This window comes from Oryctolagus cuniculus, chromosome 15 (genome assembly GCF_051225735.1).
Source record: "Oryctolagus cuniculus isolate XC-2025 breed Fujian yellow rabbit chromosome 15, ASM5122573v1, whole genome shotgun sequence".
NCBI lineage: Eukaryota > Metazoa > Chordata > Mammalia > Lagomorpha > Leporidae > Oryctolagus > Oryctolagus cuniculus.
The window spans coordinates 4,939,078-4,958,788 of NC_142881.1; the positions used below are offsets into that span (position 1 = coordinate 4,939,078).

General features: G+C 52.8%; 1 long non-coding RNA gene across 10 annotated transcripts in view; it reads left to right on the top strand.

Annotated features, from left to right (window-relative positions):
• LOC149121896 (uncharacterized) overlaps nt 1-19,711 on the top strand; it is a 58,723-nt gene that overhangs the window by 11,637 nt on the left and 27,375 nt on the right. For 4 of the 10 annotated variants that reach the window (XR_016221462.1, XR_016221461.1, XR_016221451.1 and 1 more), the window contains one exon: nt 5,974-6,723. The exons of 1 other annotated variant lie outside the window; for it this stretch is intronic. This is a non-coding gene — a long non-coding RNA (uncharacterized LOC149121896). 5 more of the 10 variants (XR_016221454.1, XR_016221457.1, XR_016221456.1 and 2 more) reach the window with 5 other exon arrangements.

Genomic DNA, 19,711 nt, shown 5'->3' on the forward strand with positions numbered 1-19,711 from the left:
CTGGGAGAGAAGAAAACAGCTTCTACACAGCTGCCTCCAGTTCAGCCAATAAACTGTAGGACTTGCTCCTGATTGGAGGAGAGCAGCGTACTCGGCGTGTGGGTAGCAGAGTTGGGATTGGTGGAAGAGGACTATAAAGGAGGAGAGAGACGGCATGCACCGGGAACATCTAAGAGGAACATCTAAGGGGAACACCTGTGCAGCCCCCGAGAGAGCCGGCCGGCGGTGTGCCGCTCCCCTGCGGAAGTGGGGAATGTGGCAGGGGGAACCGCCCTTCCACGGAGGTGGAAGGGACAGTAGCCAACCCGGGAAGAACCAGCAGCAAACCCGGAGAGGGCCGAGCAGACGAAAGAACAGCGCAGGGTCCTGTGTCGTTCCTCCACGAAGAGGGGGAGCGACAGGGCAGGTCTGCTCCTGTGGCCCGTGGGCAACATCTACAGCTCCAACTTTGGGTCCGGTCACGCGATCTGGTAAATGGTGCAAACCCCCTGCCCTAGAGTTTGAGCTCAGAGAAACAGTTCCAACTCCTGAGCTGTGTTTTATTAACCTTAAAATGGAATAGGTGACCTGTAGACACGGGAGCCTTCAGCTTCCACTCCAGGGACTTCTTGCACGCACTCCCGCTCGGCAGCAAAACTGAACACCTGCTTTGGCAGGGCCGGCTTCCTCCCTGATGCACCCCACCAACAGAGAGCCTGCAGTGAGGAGTGCAGTGGCTGGCTGACTGCGATGAGCGAATTTTGCGGGAAGCTCAACGCCAGTGCTGCGCCTGCATCCCTTCCTGCCTGCAGCCCCCAGGTCCCAGGTGCAGAATGCTATGCGTCCGTCTCCTCCCTGTGGGACTCCTGAGCCACCCAGGGTCAAAAAGCCCTCCCCGCCCCACCCGCCCCCACTCCCAGATACTTCTGTCCAGGAGGACCAGGGCTTTGCCTGAGCCCCTTTTCCCAGGGGCCCACGTTGCCCGAGTCCCCAGTCTTTAGTTCATTTCGGAATTTGAACATGCCACAGTTCTCCCGCTCAGGGCTGGGATCCTTTCTAGGTGTGAGGAAGGCTGGAAGCTTTTTGTAGGAAAGTGGCTTTTCCCATCTTGGCTGAGGGCTGTGAAGTGCGTTGCCGCTCCCTCCCTGTGGGTGTGGAGGAATAAATGAACATACAGGCCCTCCTAATTGCTCCATTCCAGGTAACTGCCTTTGCGAGTCTGAGCGCTTGTATTTCATGCTGGAGTGACAGCAGTGGAAACCCGTGAGGTGACTGCTTTGGATTTAAAAGGTGCTGTGAGGGCGGGAGGATTCGCAGAAGCGGGGCTGGCCCCTCGGCCCCAGACGCTCCTGCTGAGTCTGAAACTCGGGTCAGCAGGAGCCTGGTGTGCACCAGCCCTGGCCTGCCCCATATGGAGCCCACCCGTCACGTGTGCCCCACACGTGGAACACACCCCAGACTTCAAAGCTTCGCAGGAGGAAGCCAGTGGCAAAGCATCTCATTAACAGTGTTGGTATTGACTGTAGGTTGTAAGGATAATACTTTGGGTGTGTCGAGTAAAATGTAACATTAAAATGAACTACACCTGTTTCTTTTTACATCTCAAAAAACAGTTTCTAGAAATTTATAATTATGTATGCTGCTAACGTTACTTTTGTTGGGCGGAGTTGGTCTGTCCAGTTCGGGTTACTCTGTAATTCAAGCAAAATACACATCTCCAGACACCAGATCTGCAGCTCAGAGCTTGTCCACACTCTGCTCATAGCAAAGGAAGCGCCTGTGGCCACTGGAGCGCCTAGAACTGTTGTCAGTACCCAGGCTGTGTTGCTGTGGAAGGGAGTGGTATTGTGTGGAAGAACTCTGGAAATTAAAAAACTTTTAAAAATTTACTTGAAAAGCAGAGTGAAAAGAGACGCAGAGAGAAAGGCAGAGAGAGGACGTGCGTGCTTACCTTGTTGCTTCACTCCCCGAATACTCACAATAGCTGTCAAAGTTCACATGGAAAAAACCAGGAACCCAATCCAGGTCTCCCATGTGGATGGCAGGGACCCAGCATCTGGAGCCGTCCCTGCTGCCCCCGTGGCCTACAGTGGCAGGACGCTGGAATTGGACCAGGCACTCTGATAAGGGTGCAGGCATCTTCACCTCTGGGCCAAACTCCTACCCTCTGCGCATCTGATGTGCACGGAATACAACTGGTGCTGGGCATGAGCTTGGTCTTTCTGACGTCCAAAGGAAGTCTAAGAGCAAACCCATCATGGGTGTGCAGGAGACAGTCACGGTCACGGTGGACAAACATGGTCACGGGTGTGGGGGACACGCATGATCATGGGTGTGCAGGACACAGTCATGGTCCTGGTGGACAAACATGGTCACGGTGTTTGGGGAACATGGTCACGGGTGTGGGGGACACGCATGGTCATGGGTGTGCAGGACACAGTCATGGTCACGGTGACAAACATGGTCATGGTGTGCAGGGGACACAGTCACGGGTGTGTGGGGGACACGCATGGTCATGGGTGTGCAGGAGACAGTCATGGTTTGTGGGCGACATGGTCACAGGTGTGCAAAATTTTAGTTGGTTGTATTGGTTACAACCAGTAGTTGTAACCTAGAAAGTCAGATTTTTGAACCACATACTTAGTATCTGAGAAAAACTGGACAAATTCCAAAAATGCAGGAAAAAATTCCTATGTTAGAGAAAACAATAAACTTAAGGTCAGAAAGATATTAATGTGGAAATAAACTGTGGAGGAGGCTGGCTCCTGGGCATCCGTGATGTGACTGTGGTAGCAAACCCAGGAATGGCGTCCCTCGGCCCCACAAGCCGTCCTTGTGCGCTTCCAGCCATGTCTGTGAGTTCCTCAAATAAAAACGGGAGGTCTGGTCTCTGCTTGGGGGGGGGGGGCACAATCTCCTGGCCTCGGGTCATCCTGATGGGAGGAGGTGACACTGTTGCAACTCAAAACTGAATCTTGGCCCTCCGAAGCCTAGAAGTACCTGAGCCCTTGGCTCTGGCCTCGCTTCCCTCCTCAGCGGGAACTCGGAGGAGCTGACCCACATCTCTTGGTAACTCAGAGGCAAGCTGGGTGGGAGGTTCTTGCCTCAAACCCAGTGAGCTGCTTGCTCCTGACGGTGCTTAACCCACTAGTGAGTGCAAGCAAGCCCCGAAGAACGTAGGTGCTTCCACTAGGACAGGACGCAAATCAATGCAGCATTCTACACTTGAAAATGATAGATCCGGTGTGTGTGAGTGAGAGAGAGAGACACATTCAGACCTGAGTGCGTTTCATCACAGCGTCACATTTCCCCTATCATTAGAGTGTGTGTGTGTGTGTGTGTGTGTGTGAGAGAGAGAGAGAGAGAGAGAGAGAGAGAGAGAGAGAGAGAGACATTCAGACCTGAGTTTCATGGCAGCCTCACATTTCCCCCATCATTAATAAAATAGATTTAAAAAGATTCAACAAGAAAGTGCAGTAACGCACAGGATTATCTTATTATCTTCATTAAATATTTCCTGGGAAAGTGATAATTATTACAGTCAAACTGTCAAAGCCGAAATGAGTCACAAGACAAATATTGTATTTAAAGCCTTTGGCTCTGCCGGCGCGGGGATTTGCACAATACCCGCCGCTCAGTTCTGCTAATGAGCAGAGGGGCGCTTGCTCAGGTGGGACGGAAACAGGTCTCACCCCCGTGTTCTGCGTAGGAAGGCTGGCGGGTCGGGCGTGGCAACTGTGCACGGCCGCGGGATGTCGATGCCTGAGAGGGAGTTTAGAGGAATATTCCAGAACCCTAGCAGCTGCGAAATTTGCAGGCAGGTCACGCCACGCTGGAGTATTCGTCGGCATGTTTATGGGCGCATGTGCCAGAGACATTCGCAGGTTGTAGGTTCTCATTGGCCTGGTGATTCCGCGTAGAAACCTCAAGTGCAGGGAGCGCTCCTTCCTCTAGACGAGAGAACCATGCCTTCAGCGCTGCCTTATGGAAGGGAGAAGCAGTCTGCCGTCTTCCAGCCCCACACGGCTTCTAGCGGAGCGCTGTCCTCCTGCCAGTCCAGCGACGTCCCGCCTTCCCGGCACTCACGCACCTGCTGCTGCTCTGACGTCTCGGGCCGCAGTCTGGCACTGGCTGCACAACTGCCAGGAACCAGTACAACGCAGCCGCCCGTGCTGCTGGGGAGGGAAACGCAGACACCGCGAGGCTAGGTCAGGGGCTCCCTTCTCCCCGCTGCGTCACCGGATACCGCGGGGTTTTCTCTGGAGACGTGGGTGAGGTTGGAGTGCGCTGAGGGTGAACTCTTCCCCGTGCGAGCACGGGCATTTCTGGTACCCAGACGTCCGCCTGTTGATGGAGGATGCTGTGCCAACACCATCGATGGGGAGATCCGACCAGAGTTTCTTGATCACATCGCTCTTTTTGCTCTGCTACCTCGTGTGTCTGCAACTACTGCTTGGTGTTTAACTATGGACGCCTTTGTGTGTCGGGAACTTCCACGGTGTTCAGAGCCTTTGATCCTCCGGGTGCTGGCGGGACGTTAGGGCACTCGGCCCCGCGTCGGACTGGCAGTTGTCTCCATGCTGCTGCACCCCCTTGCCTCACCAGCAGCCAAGCCCTGCGAGGTTGGGCACAGCTCTGGGACTAGCGGGGGGCTCTGTAAACTCCTGCTATGATTCTCTTTCCTTACTATGTGGCGTAGGGGGAAGAGTCCCCACACTGGGCACCCTGACATGCCCTTGCAGATGGAATAGCAGAGTCGAGGCTTCTGATGTGGAGTTAGGACTTGAGGTTGGCCCGGAAGGGGCTGGCTGCACGCAGTCTCGCACTCAGGACCCAGAGTGGGGTTTTGGTGTTTGAAGGTGTCTAGCCCTGGCAGCACTGGGTGGGTTGCTGTCCTAGAGGGATGACGGCATGTGCCTGTCTGGTGGGAGAAGCGTCAACAAACGAGGGGAGACAAAGCTGAGGGCGGTCAGGAAGGGGAGAAACTGTGTGACTGTGTCCTTAGCATGACAAGAGGGGCAGTGCCACGAGCTGAGTCGATCCAATTTATTTTTCTGATAAATAACGGCTGCTCTCGTCGTCACACAGGTTCCCTGCGTGCATTCATTCCTCTCACAAAGAATCCATTAGTCTTGCATGAATCTTCAATTATCCCGTTACACAGCGAGGGAGCAACGTTATTGCGGTTGATGGAAAACCTCCTTTTTACTCTCCTCACTGTTTGAATGGGAGATCAGACCTTAGAACACTAATGATCTTTCCCTACATCATGTAAAATAGAGAGGAAGATGTTGTGTGGAGTTTCATACGCAGCCAGTCCTCTGAGCTGTGTGCAGAATCCGTCTCTGTCCATTTGCTCAACGAGACAGCTGGAGAGTCCTGGATGTGCCAGGACCTGGGGTGAGCCCTGGAAGCTCTCGCCCGTCTGACCAGGCAAGAGCCGGGACAGCTCCGGGGCTGTTTCACATTCCCGCCCCCGAGGTGGGGCGGGATTGATCCCTGCTGAGGACAAGGCTGTCAACGAGCCCCCGCTGTTTCCAACCACTTTTTTTTTTTTTTTAAATTAAGCGATTACCGAGTTGTAGGAAAGTCATAACGGTTACACAAAGAACGCTGGTTTCTCAGATCATTTCGGGGCAAATCATTGGAGCTGATGCTTCCAGCTCCCAGAATGCAGTAGGGAATTCTTCACAGGGAAGGCATCGTTTGACCTAAATTCTGAAAAATGAAGAGACTATGGGTATGCAAAATGGGCCAAAGGACTCCTGAGACAGAAGGGTTAACTTGAGCTAGGGCAGGAAGGTGGGACATTGGGAAGCCGGTAAAATCATGGGATGCTTGTTGTGAGTCACTGAAGACTCTTGGTTGTAAATGGCAAAACCAACACCAGCCACCTGGAGGGAAGGTATCTGAGTCACGAAAGTGAAAAGTGAGCGGTGGCCTTGGGTGTGTCTGTCCTGTCGCTTGGCTTCAGCTACAGGTTTTATTTGACAGCTTTTCCTCAAGTCATAGAAGAGCTGCAGCGGCTCCAGACCTCGCATTCTCTCAGCAGACAATAGTGTACCGTCCCAGCGCACTTGGAAGGAGTCTCACGGCATCTCAATTGCCTCTGATCGTGTCCATCCCTGAACCCCCCACCATGTCTGAGGTCCGATGCAGCCAGGGACCGGCTTAGGCTCCGGGCCCGGTGGAGGCTCCTGTACCCACTGGGAAGGGGAGCTTGGCGAGGTCGTTTCCCCGTGGGCAGTGGGGGTGTGGTTGTGGAGAAAAGCAGAATGGAGTCCAGGAGATCCTGCAAAGGAAAAGCCCAAGTGTCCACAGCAGATCCCAAAGGCCTTGAGAGCCAGGACTGCGCCTTGGACACTCGGCGTCTGCAGAGAGGCAGCGTTCCTGCCTCCCTCTGTGCTGGCCAGCCTTCCCCAACCTTTACCCACTTGATTTACTTTTTCACGCGTAGCTAGCACCATGCAGGGCATCCATGGGCCACGCAGCAAGCATCCGTGACCTGGGGCCTCCACTGCTGATGCCCAGGGAAACAGAACCAGAGTGAGCCCGGTCTGCAGAGGACTCACCTGCTGTTAGAGGGGAGCAGGAGGCTTCAAAAAGTTCGTGGGGAATGAAATCCTAAGTTTTCAGTACAAATTTTGAAATCTAGGGATGGCGCTGTGGCGGCGTGGCCAGGGCCTCAGCCTGCGGCACCGGCATCCCCTATGGGTGCTGGTTCAAGTCCCGGGTGCTCCTCTTCTGATCCAGCTCCCTGCTGTGGCCTGGGAAAGCAGTGGAAGATGCCCAAGTGCTTGGGCCCCTGCACCCGCATGGGAGACCTGGAAGAAGCTCCAGGCCTTGGATTGGCTTACCTCCGGATTTGGGGAGTAATCCAGCGGATGGAAGACTTTTCTCTCCCTCTGTCTGTAATTCTACCTCTCAAATAAAATAAAACTTTAAAAAAGTGGAAAAGATTAAAAAAATTTGAAACCTGAGCATAGTTTTTCCATGGTACCTGGTTTTGAAGACTTTTGGAAGACTGCCCGTTATGCATGAATTTCAATTAATTTGCACCACAATGAGCTCACCTTTTTGCTTTTCCATAAACTTTTTGAAGCTCTCTCATAAACACTCAAGCATATAACAGAAACGAGGCCAAATATACTGATTATAATAAGAAATGTAAATGGACTCACCTTATTAAAAAGATTTACAGTTTCCACTAGCAAAGGAAAATTCAATACTGTGCTCATTTAAGAGATGCAAGAGATTAACAATTAAAGAATGGGAAAATTTATGCTGAATAATACACAAATAAAAATGGGGATAAAATTGCAAGGAAGAAGCTTGGAGTTTGGCAAGGTACAGTTGAGATCAGAAAGCATTTAAAGAGACAAGACACTCTTAATGCCATGATCTATGACTTTAACAAAGGAGGTACCTTGGTCATTAGTATTTAGAATCCAGTGACATGGCAACACCTTTATTTTTTATTTTTTTGACAGTGGACAGTGAGACAGAAAGGTCTTCCTTTACCATTGGTTCACCCCCCAATGGCTGCTGCGGCTGGCGCACTGTGCTGATCCAAAGCCAGGAGCCAGGTGCTTCTCCTGGTCTCCCATGTGGGTGCAGGGCCCAAGCACCTGGGCCATCCTCCACTGCCCTCCTGGGCCACAGCAGAGAGCTGGCCTGGAAGAGGGGCAACCGGGACAGAATCTGGCATCCTGACCGGGACTAGAACCCGGGGTGCCGGCGCCGCAGGTGGAGGATTAGCCTAGTGAGCCGCGGTGCTGGCCAGCAGCACCTTTCACAAAGCAGAGCCGACAGGAGATTCCAGGCACAGCCATCAGTTACTTTGACATTAGACTTGGTGTCTCTTGGGTGGTGGACTACCACGTTGGGGCAGTTAGCAGGAATATGTAAGATCCAATTAGTATCATTAGACCCACGTTCCAGCTCTATAGAAATCTTAGTATCAGAGAAGGCATCTTCTTTTTAGAGTCCACGTGAGATATTTTAAAGATTGACAGGGACTGGCGCTGTGGCGTGGAAGGTTAAACCACTGCCAGTGGTGCCGGCTTTCATATGGGCGCCAGTTCAAGTCCTGGCTGCTCTGCTTCCAGTCCAGCTCTCTGCTAATATGCTTGCAAGTGCAGCAGAAGGTAGCCAAGTGTTTGGGCCCCTGCACTGGCGTGGGAGACCTGGAAGAAGCTCCTGGCTTGGGATCGGCCCGGCTCTGGATGTTGCGGCCATCTGGGGAGTGAACCAGCTGATGGAAGATCGATCGATCGATCTCTCTGCCTTTCAAATAAGTGAATAAATTAAAAGATTGACAACTGTCATCCTATAAAGAATGTGGAGTTAAAGGAACAAAATATAATGCAAGAAGTATTTTCTGCTATAAACCAGAAAAATATACTACTAATTACTGTTCTAACTGGAGCTGCACAAGGAGCTTAGAAAATATATTTGGAGGCGCAAACAAGATTGTCTGGGAGAACATGGAAAACGGCAAATAGAGCAGAGGTTGAACATGTCGTGGAGCTTCTAAAAGCACTGAGATATATCAGGAAACCTGTATAACGCAATCGTGTGGGGTTGACGTATGCATAAACTGACCGATGGAACAGCATAGGAAAGTCTGGAAATGGACCCAGCCACAAACGGGTGTTCAGTACCTGCTGAAGGTTGGCTCTCAAAGCAGTGTGGAGACAGCAGGGCCAAGTTCATCCCTTGGTGGGAGGTGGCTGTGGGTAGAGAATCCCAGCTCTCCTAGAGACCTCAGAAGACAACCTTACCTGGAAGCAGGGTTGCTTCAGATGTGGGCTGAGTCCACACGGGGTTTACTGGGACCTTTAGTCTGGTGAGACGGCTTTGTGAAGCATGGCGCCAGAGCTTAGGAAAAATCCTGCACTAGAGATTTCAATTTGGGAATTATTGGCATATGCTGTGAATCATTGTGTCATAAACATTTAAAAAAATTATTTGAAAGGCAGAGTTACACAGAGAAGGAGAGACAGAGATCTTCCATCCACTGGTTCACTCCCCAAATGGCCATGAAACCAGGAACCCAGAGCCCCACCGAGGTTTCCCACATGGTTGGCAGGAGCCCCAGCTCTTGGGCCGTCTTTCGCTGCTTTCCCAGGTGTGTGAACAGAGAGCTGGTTTGGAAGTGGAGCAGCTGGCACCTGTCAGAGCTGGTACTCTGATAGGTGATGCTGGAGGCTTAACCTTTGGAGCCACAATGCCGGTCCCTGTGTCTTAAACATTCTGATCCTGGTTATTTGAGACGCAAACGCTGTGGCTCCTACCTGCCCTGTTCCAACTTTTCACTGAAGAAACACTTTTACTAATCCCAAAATTTCACTGTCCAAAGATATTCTGATGAGGTTACTTGTATAGCAACGCAATAATACACAACACATTTATTGTGATGTAATCATCTCCAATAGCGTCTCAGGTCTTAGTGATGGGAATCTAATGGGTCCCTATTTGGTCCATTACACATTGTCCTAAACCCTAATTATGGGCCCAAAATGCTACGGATGCCGATAGGTGTTTTATTATATAACAAACCAAATAGCACACCAGAAATTAAAATAATGATGAATCAAACTAATAAAGATTTTGAATTAAGATGGAATAATGGCAGCACATCCAAACCTCAACAACTCATGGCAATGCTGATGACACATTAACGACAGAGCTTTGTTCCTGAAAGTTCCAAGTGCGCAGGAAATCGGGAGAAGCGGAAAACCGAGCCAGGCCCTCCGTAGATTCTGTGGCTGGGCTGGGTCTTGTTTACGAACTCCAAACTCAAACACGTTTCGTGTGTAAGTCTTCGTCTTGTAAAAATGAGACTCTGAAGCTGCATGTCCTCTGCCTGTTAGAAAAGTGATTTGCACAAAAGTGTGTGCGTATGAGGGTTTTCAGTCCCACTGTCCTCCGCGGGGATTCTGATACGTGGCTTTGGGGGCTCTTCTTGTGTTGAAGGGTTGATGGCAGGGAGGGGCAGGGAGGGAAGAAACCTGCACTGAGTTAACAAAGTGGGAGATGCACTTACAGAGAAGAGGTGGCTTTCCAAAGCCCAGGGCTGCTCCAGGAGGAAGGAGGAGGAGGCACAGGTGGGAAAGACGGCAGGGAGGGGGGTGCCACATTGTAGTGGGTGTGGCTGCCCGGAGGAGGAGTGGGACGTGGAGGGAATCCCGTATCTTGTAGAGAACCCGGCCATTCTTGCCTTGGTGCCAGCTTGGGGGATTGGCCTAGCACCCTAAGTGGATTTTCAAGATTTGGGGTTTGGACTCATTTTTCCGTTGCATTTTTACTGGGGTGACAGGAAGAGGCTTGCCAGCTGGGTGGTGCAGTGCTGAGAAACCCTGCTATGGTGGTGGTGGGAAGGGCTCGGAGGGGTGAGATAGCACAGGGTGGGGACCTGGGAGTCTTCCATCCGCTGGCCCTTGGGGCGGCTCTCAGAGGTTGGACGCTCGTGCAGGCCCGCCCCAGTGACTCAGGTCTGCACTGACTCAGATGAGCAAAGCCTGCTGGTCATGAAACCCACAAGGGGATAACCTGTCTCCAGGGCCCCCAGTTCTGCACGCAGCTGGCTTTCTGCATTCATTTCTAAGATCTAGAACCTTCCTCCTGTAGCCTCTGGAAGGACCCCTGTGTATGCGTCTGGGGCGACGACGGGGTTGACTAAGCACGAGGGGACCTGAACAGCGGGTCTCACTTCTGCGAATTATTGAGGACACCAAAGAACTTTTGTTAATGTGGGTGCCACCTATTTTTGAAAGATTTTTTTTTTTGGTATTTTATTGAAAGTGAAAGAGAAACACAGAGATATTTTCTGTCTGCTGCTTCATTCCCTAAATGACTGCAACAACCAGGTCTGTGCCAGGCCAAAGCCCGGAGCCTGGAGCTCCATCTGGGTCTGCTACAGAGGGAGCAGAGGCCCAAGTACGTGAGCTGTCATCTGCTCCCTTCCCAGGCACATTAGTGGCAGCTGGGTCAGAAGCAGAGAGCTAGGACTCGAGCCAGCGCTCTGATACGGATGTTGGTGTCACTAGCAGTGGTTCATCTGCTGTACCACAGTGCTGGGCCTGGGTTACACCAGTTGAGAAGTACCACATTAGAATTTTTTTTTTTTTTTTATCTTTTATTTAATGAATATAAATTTCCAAAGTACGTCTCATGGGTTACAATGGCTTTCCCCCCCATACCGTCCCTCCCACCCACCACATTAGAATTTATAACTGAAATTTCAAAAGCATTTATTAATTTTAAAATAACAATAGCAAAGCTGTTGCATATGAACAGAAGTAACATTAATTTAAAATAATGCATTTTCTAAGAAAAAGATACTGAGCAGAGTGGCTTTGCTTTAGGTTTTTGCAAAGCTGTTTCATGTCTGACTAAATAGAAGGCGGCTACGTCTCACAGCTGCTTCTTCATGCAAGATATTGAGTTGTGCTTGGGTGACGGACTCGGGGACAGTCTGGCTTCACACAGACATGTAGTGGAGGAAGGATGCCTTCTGTCACTGGATGTTCTCCTTACGCACGCTAGCCAACCTTGACAATGTTTCCCCAAAATTAGATGTGGAGTGTGGAACAATGCCGAGGGACTTCTCGTCCTTTGTTATTTTGAAACCCATTTTTCGGTCTTGTACTTTGAGTGGATCTTTGAACCATGCATGATTTTACATCACCATGTATGAGGCAGTTGCAAAATATTAGGTCCTTAAGTTAGGCAGTTCCTACCAATTTTTTAAAGATTTATTTATTTATTTAAAAGGCAGAGTGACACACACGCACACACACAGAGCGCTTCCATTTGTTGATTTCACCACCCAACGTCCACTAGAGCCAGAGCTGGGCCACACAGAAGCCAGGAGCCGGGAATTCCACCTGATCTCCCGCACGAGTGGCAGGGACTCGGGCACTTGGGCCGTCTGCTGCTGCCTTCCCAGCATGTTAGCACGGAGTGGGCTTGGGCGCAGAGCAGCTGGGACTAGACCGGCAGTCTGCAATGGGTGCGGGCATTGCAGCTGGTGACCGGGTGCCACAGTGCTGGTCCCGCCTTCAAACTGTGATACGTTTCATCGGACACCTTGACATCACACCGGAAGCACTGGGATACTGGAAAGCTATCCGCTCACGCGACGTGTACGAGTTTTCCAAAATCGAATATTCCCGTGGAAACCTGAATTTTATCAATGGCAACCGAGAGTGTCCATGGTTTCTTTGTGATTGACAGGCTCATCCACTGACCCCTGAGGGAGTGGCTGTGACGAGCCAGGTCTGCTTTCCAGTAGAAACGGGGTTCCATGCACAAAGCAGCCAGTTCAGGGTGTGACTCCAGTAATCCCACACGCCCTTGTATTCGTGCTGCCTGTGTGGGCGGAGCCGCAGCCTGCTGGCTGCTGAGACACCAGCAGTTGAGCCCGCCTTTGTGCTGAGTCCTGGGTGCGAACATCGACACAGAAAAACGCAAGCAGCCCCTTGGAAGTGTCGTACGCATTGATCTCAGACCCGCTGGGGTGGGGGGTCTCGGCACAGACCCTGCTCAGTGAGCTTCCACCGCCACGGACGCACCCTCCTCCCAGGTTCACCAGTTTTCACAGGTTTACTTAGGACCCTCAAACCCACATGCGTGTGCCCTTGTGGGCGCCGGTGGGCAGGTGCACGCGCCGAGTGGTTAGTCCACCATCATTCAGTGTGCACGTGCCCCGCTGTGTGCTCGTGTGTCAGCCCCACGCTGGAAGCCGGAGCCCCCGGCTGCCGTGTTTTCCACCTTTTTATGTCCCTGTTCAGCACGGAGCCTGGCCACAGCCCTCAAGCTCTGTCTCGTGCTGCCGAGTGCAAGAAGGCCGTGGCGAGCCTCGCTGGTCACCCAGGGCTGCCTCTAGTGCCGCTGGCTGAGCTGAGTGACAGTATTTGAATGAGATTTTTTTTTTTAAGTGCATGTATTTGAAACCCAGAGAGAAATCTACCTGCTGGTTTGCTCCCCAGTGGCTGCAACGGCCGGCCAGGGTTGGTGCAGGCAGCAGGCAGGAGCCCAGAGCCCCTGGGTCTTCTATGTGCGTGCAGGGGCCCAAGCACTTGGGTTGTCCTTTGCTGCTTTCCAAGGCACATTAGCAGGGAGCTGGACCAGGAGCACAGCATCTGAAACTCCGATACGGGATGCTGGTGTGGATGGTGGTGGCTTAGCCCACTGTACACAGTGAGGTGTCTTCCTGCAGAAGTAGACATCAAGCAAGGTTGTGTGTGAGGCTGATGGAAATGTGGTGACCCGGGGCCTGCAGGAACCAAGCTCCATGTCTCCCCCGGGATGGTGATCCAGTGTTTGCTGACTCAGTGCACGAGGTGAGAATCCGCCGTGTGAGAGACGGGGCCCCTGACGTCCCCTTATCAGCGTGGTGACGTGGCTTACGCTGCAGTAACGGCATCTGGATCTGAGTGGCGCAGGGTGACGTGGGCTTAGTTCCTTGCTCACGTTTCGTGAGTTGTCCCTGGGTGCTCTGCGGACTTCTCCCCTCTGAGACGCAGGCTGGCCGAGCCCCTGCATTGCTGACCACGGGGGCAGCAGAGGACGACGCTCACAGCCATCACAGGTGTTCTGCAGCGGCCGCGTTTCAGGGCTGAGCAATCTTGGAGACACAGCGCGTCTGCAGAGGGCAGCCGAGGGCCGCCCGACCCCGTGTGCAGGAGGAGCTCCAGCCATTCCGTGTGAGCATGAACCCTGTCACGATCCATCACCTCGGGTCCCTGCAGGTGCAGAGGCACTGTTGTTTCAGGCGCTGTCCGAGAACGCAAAGCAGGACCCTGGCTGAGCTGGCAAGGACAGATGTTAAGCAGTAGAAGCCATTGCACTAGGGAGCAGAGGCGGGGGCGGCCAGCAGGGCGGCGCTGTCTGTAGCTGGCAGTCCCTGGAGGGAGGGCTCGGCCTTCCCCCAGGAGCTGGCAGACCGAGGTCCTGTCCTCTGGTGGGGGCTGGAACAAGCATCGGCCTTGGGTTTTCTTAGGGGCACCTTGAGGGGGCTGGGGGCCTCCTGGGGCTGTGGCCTTGCGCTGTCCGGAGCCAGTGCTGCCCAGGCCTCCTCGGCACGAGCAACAGGCCTGGAGGAGCCAGGCTGTGGTCTGGTCAGGGAGAGAATCTGTTGGCACCACCGAGGGAGAAACGCCGTGGCTGCCGCTGTGGCTGCCGTCCAAGGGAGATTCCTGGGGTGGGCGTGGGCACGGGCGCAGCCCGCGTCTCCTCTCAGAGTGCCAGCCTGAGTCCCGGTTGCTCCACTTCTGATCCAGCTTCCTGTTAACCCTGGGAGGCAGCAGATGACGGTTCAAGTGCTTGGGTCCCTGCAACCCACATGGAGACCCTGATGGAGTTCTGGGGTCCTGGCTTCAGCCTAACCCAGCCCTGGCTGTTGCAGACATTTCAAGAGTGAACCAGGGATAGAAGGTCGATCAATCACTCAGTCTCTTAATTCTGCCTTTTGAGTAAAAAAATAAAAATTTTGAAAAGAAGGAAGCAGGATAATTTTTAAAGACTCGATTTCAATATAAAAATGCAGAAACGAAGTACAGAAGATGCTGAAGGAAATGAAATGTTGTGTGAAAAGCAATGGAACGAGTCATCACGCATGTCACATGTTCCTTGTTAATGTCTCGTTCCCTCAGAATATGTTGTTATCCCTTTCAGTGATGAGTTCAAGCAAACCCACTGGTACTTTTTTTTTTTTTTAATATTTATTTGGCCAGCACCGCGGCTCAATAGGCTAATCCTCTGCCTGCAGCGCCGGCACACCGGGTTCTAGTCCCAGTCAGGGCGCCGGATTCTGTCCTGGTTGCCCCTCTTCCAGGCCAGCTCTCTGCTGTGGCCAGGGAGTGCAGTGGAGGATGGCCCAAGTGCTTGGGCCCTGCACCCCATGGGAGACCAGGAGAAGTGCCTGGCTCCTGGCTTTGATCAGTGCAGTGTGCCAACCGCGGTGGCCATTGAGGGGTGAACCAACAGCAAAGGAAGACCTTTCTCTCTGTCTGTCTCTCTCACTGTCTAACTCTGCCTGTCAAAAAAAGTATTTGAAAGTCAGAGTTACACAGAGGAGAGGCAGAGAGAGTGTGAAGTCTTCAATCTGCCCCATTGGTACATTATTTGAAAAGTTTATTTTGAATTAATTGTGAGTTCACAGTTGATTGACAAATGTCCAGTGAATTCCCACGTACCTGCCACCCTGTTTCCCCAGTAGATAGTGTAGTCTAAGGCCAGGATCAAGCAGTAGGCAGTTGATGTTGGTACAACCCACAGAGCTTGCTCACTTTGCACCCATTTGACATGCACTGTGTGTGTGTGTGTGTGTGTGTGTGTGTCTGTGCAACTTAGTATTGTGGAGATTGGTGGAACTCTCACACCAATGAGGATACACATCGTTAGTATGTTTTGTGGTGCTAACACAATTTTACACACGTGAGTTGGCATTCAAATACGTGACTCGCACAAAACTGTTGCCTGTTTGCCACGTAAAATTGGTGGGTACGTGGTTGGAATCTTGATTCCCTGGATTCATTTGGATCAACGTGCGCGTGTAGGGTTGCCTGAAATCGGCATCTGCTGTCCGGAGAGACCTGGAGAGGTTTGTGAGATGCGGGAATCGGAGGGGAGATCGGGAAGGGGGAGTAAGGCCTGCGTGCGATCGCCCCTCTCAGTTTCTTCCTGCTTCTGGACCTCCTCTCCAAAGGGCGTGGCTTTGCGATACTGTCCCTGACTTTAAAGCCCGCATCTCCCAGGCCACAGCAAGTTGCGGAAGGAATCTAGAGCGGTGCGGGGAATTTCAGACCTCTTTGTGCGACAGCGCCCCCAAGGGATCACCTGCCCTCCGCCAGCCCCAGCCCGAGACCCCCGTGTGGACTATCTTGGAGGTCTGGACTTTGCCCTCCAGAGGCAGGATGTGTTCTTTGATTTCACACACTGATTAGCAAACTGTGGAATCTAAATGGCTCGTCCTGTGTCACTCAACCAGCAGCGGCTAAGCCAGGCTCCACATCCCATCTCTTCGACGTCCATGCCCGTGTTCTTCTGTGGGGCCGTGCTGATTCTCCTCCGGGCCAGGTGCTGCAGCAGATCTGGAGAGGAGACCACCAGGACCCTGCAGAGCCCCTCACCTCCTCTGCCTGGTGCCCCATCTCAACGTGACACCCACGATCCAGACCCGCACCCGCCATACTTCTTAACGTTGGCTGCTGTTCTTTCCATTTGAGACTCTTCATCATGGCATTGCATGCATAGCCTGTGGTCCTCCTCCCTCCCTCCAGCCATCAGGCTACCAGGCCCTGGGCATCATGGCCTTGTCTTCCAGGGGGCAGATAGAAACGTGAGCACGCAGTGCAGGGAAAAGCAGCTACCACCAGAGGGCGCTGCAACCCTTACGTGTTTGGTACCTAGAGGACAAATGGCCCCATGCACTTTGCCAGTAGAGAAAGGTGATGTCTCTGAGGTTTATAATCTCCTTCGGCTTGGTCACGGCCTTCTGAGATTAAATCATGGCGATCGCTGCGTGCTATAGAATCCGCATGTGCTTGGCTGGCATATTGCCGTTGAAAGAAAACGAGCCATGTCCAGGCATTTCCCTCCTATCCAAGGGTGATGGATGAGGGCAGAGACCGGCTTCCCCCACAGTGCAGATGTATTCCATGGCTCTCTTTAGAACCCACCATCCCATTGATTCTGGCACTAAGATATAATAAGTGGAGTCACAAATGGGTCAGCAGATTGCTTGGACTTGCAAGCAGAATCCTGTGTCTCTTGGCCCCTGCCGACGTCCGTAAATGCGGTGTGCAGGTGCCAGTCCGCAGCTTGATCAGCTGGAAGGGGAAGTGGTGCTCTCACGATGTAACGGAAACCACTGTCCTGTCCAGTGTCGAGCTGCCCTCGTATAACCGGCTTTCAGCTCTTTGGCCCACAGAGAGCCTCTGATGCTGAAAGATGAAGTGATTGGAATTTTTGGAAGGGGAAGTACAGGGTGGGCGTTGGGTCAGTGTGTTGATGGCTTGGATCTTCGGTTTTCCTGGTCTGGACGTGAGCAGTGTCCTTGAGGAAGTCAGTCCTGTGGTAGAGGCAGACCCTGGGTGGCTGAGGCTGGTCAGTGCCGTCCCCTTGTCCATCCAACACAGGAGGGAGGCACCGGACAGCACTGTGCAAACCCTGCGGCCGACACGCGACGTTCTCTGACTGTAGGTGGGGAACCACCCTCGTTAGGGCGCCCACCACGCGGACCGTGCCAGTCCCTGTCCTGTGAGGATTCTTCTTTGGGAGCCTCACTTTCCTTGTCCGTCAACGGCTGCACCCAGATGGCGCAGACGCGGGGAGTCCTCCCCACCCAGGCCCTGCACCTGCAGGCCGCTCCCAGCCCCCGGGACTGGTCCTGATGCAGCCGGGTCACTGATACTGCCTCCCACAGTTCTGCTACGCTGCAGCTGAGCTACGGCATGGCAGCCTAGGGCGGCCCCTCCCGCTGGGCTGTGTGGGGGCTCTGAGACGCTCTAAAAGATCACGACATCCGTCTGTTCTATGGAAAGTGCAAGTCTCTTCATCATCGTCGCCCTTCCAGGTAGATTCTCTGCGGGCGACTCCGTGTGTCCTTCCGGGATTTCCCGTACGTGAGAATGTACAGACAATGCGATGCATTAGTACGTGCTCTCTAAAATTTTTAAAGCAAGTTGTCTCTAATAAGCCCAAAAGTTCATAAAAAATGGAATGAAAAGATATGTGGTGCGAAGATTTTGAAATTCCTACTTTTTTCACAATGTGCATTTTCCATGAACTTTTTGAAGCCCCTCTGTCCTATCCACAAAGTCCTTCCCCCTAACAATACTGCACGTCCTTGCCAGTAAAAAATAATTTTTTTTTGACAGAGTGGACAGAGAGAAAGGTCTTCCTTTTCCATCGGTTCACCCTCCAATGGCCACTGTGGCCAGCGTGCTACGGCTGGCACTCCGTGCTGATCCAAAGCCAGGAGCCAGGTGTTTCTCCTGGTCTTCCATGTGGGTGCAGGGCCCAAGCACCTGGGCCATCCTCCACTGCACTCCTGGGCCACAGCAGAGAGCTGGACTGGAAGAGGAGCAACCGGGACAGGAGCTGGCACCCTGACCGCAGGTGGAGGATTAGCCTAGTGAGCCGCGGTGCCAGCCAAAAATCATATTCTTTTAAAGATTTATTTTAATTATTTTAAAGACTGTTACAGAGAGAGAGAGGTCTCCCATCCACTGGTTTACCCCTAAATGACCACAATGGCCAGAGCGGAGCTGATCCAAAGCCAGGAATTTCTTCCAGGTCTCCCATGTAGGTGCAGGGGCCCAAGGACTTGGGCCATCTTCCACTGTCTTCCCAGGCCACAGCAGAGAGCTGGATCGGAAGTGGAGCAGCCAGGACTAGAACCGGTGCCCACATGGGATGCAGTGCTGCAAGCCTGGGCTTTAACCCACTGCTCCACACCACCAACCCAACCGTTACCTTTTCTTCCTGACTGCTGTGCAAAACTCCATTGTGAGGTGGTCTTGTTATTTATTGTCCAGCTTCTATGGGTGGACTTTGACAAGGCCTGTGCTTTTTGTCATTGACAATTGGACATGAACACAAACATCCTTAAATGAATGGAGTCGCTGGAGCCATCGGTTGCTGGGTGTTACCAGAAGAATCCCGTTCACTTCTGTCCCACTGACACGATGATTGTGTGCCTTGGGGCACCCGGGTGTTCAGTGCAGGCATACGTCATGTAATGTTCAAACCACAGCCAACCGATCTGTCTCTTCAAACCTTTCTTTTTATTCCTATTGGTGGAAAACAGGGATGTGTAACGCTTTCCACAAAAGTGCTTTCATCTAGATTTAAAATCCACACACACAGTACATTATGGTTGTCATCGTCACCCTACTGTGTGACAGGAGCCCAGAACTCCTGCGGAATGTAGCTATAGCCTAGCACCTGTCCATCAAACTTTCCCATGGCTCTCCCCAGTCCCCGGCAGGCACCTCCGCGCTCTGCGGGACCCGTCTGTCTGTGCTGGCTTATCTCACTTCATACCTGGCCTGCACGTCCATCCCCCTGTCTCATGGCTGAATGCTCTTCTGCTCCATGCTTGGGCCTCTCTTTCAGGATCCGCTCCCCAGCTGCCGGACGCGGGTTGTCCCCCCTCTCAGCTCGTGTGAGTGGTGCTGGGGGTGCAGGTGGCTCAGCGGCTTCCCTGGGGTCCACACCCAGGAGGGGAGTTGCTGGCTCCCCGCAAGTTGTCTTCCTAATTTTTGAGGAATGCCCTTCGAGTTTCAAAGCTCAAAATAATGACCTGGAAGCAATGAAACGGGTTGCCAAGCGTCTGGCCTGGAGCAGGTCCCAGGGTGTGTGATCCTGTGTGCGTTCACGCTTTCCCTTAAAAAAAAAAAAATAAACAAAAAGCCCTCCAGTGCAGGGCCGAGAGCACCGTTGACTTGGTTCCCACTACCTGTCCCGGTGGAGCTGGCAGCTCGCCACACACGAGATCCGCTCCGTGAGGTCGACACCAGCTCGGGACAAACCCCAGGTCACCTGCGCTGAACCTGCCCAGGACAGTGTGTCAAGCATGCAGATTCCTGGGCCCCACCCACAGCCGGTGGAGGGTTGAGTCTGGGAGTCTGCACTGTTAGTGACCTCTCAGTCACACCTGCCATGGGTGGTTGGGTGCAGGTGTTGCACGTGTTGGGGCGTAATGGACCAAAGGGAGCTG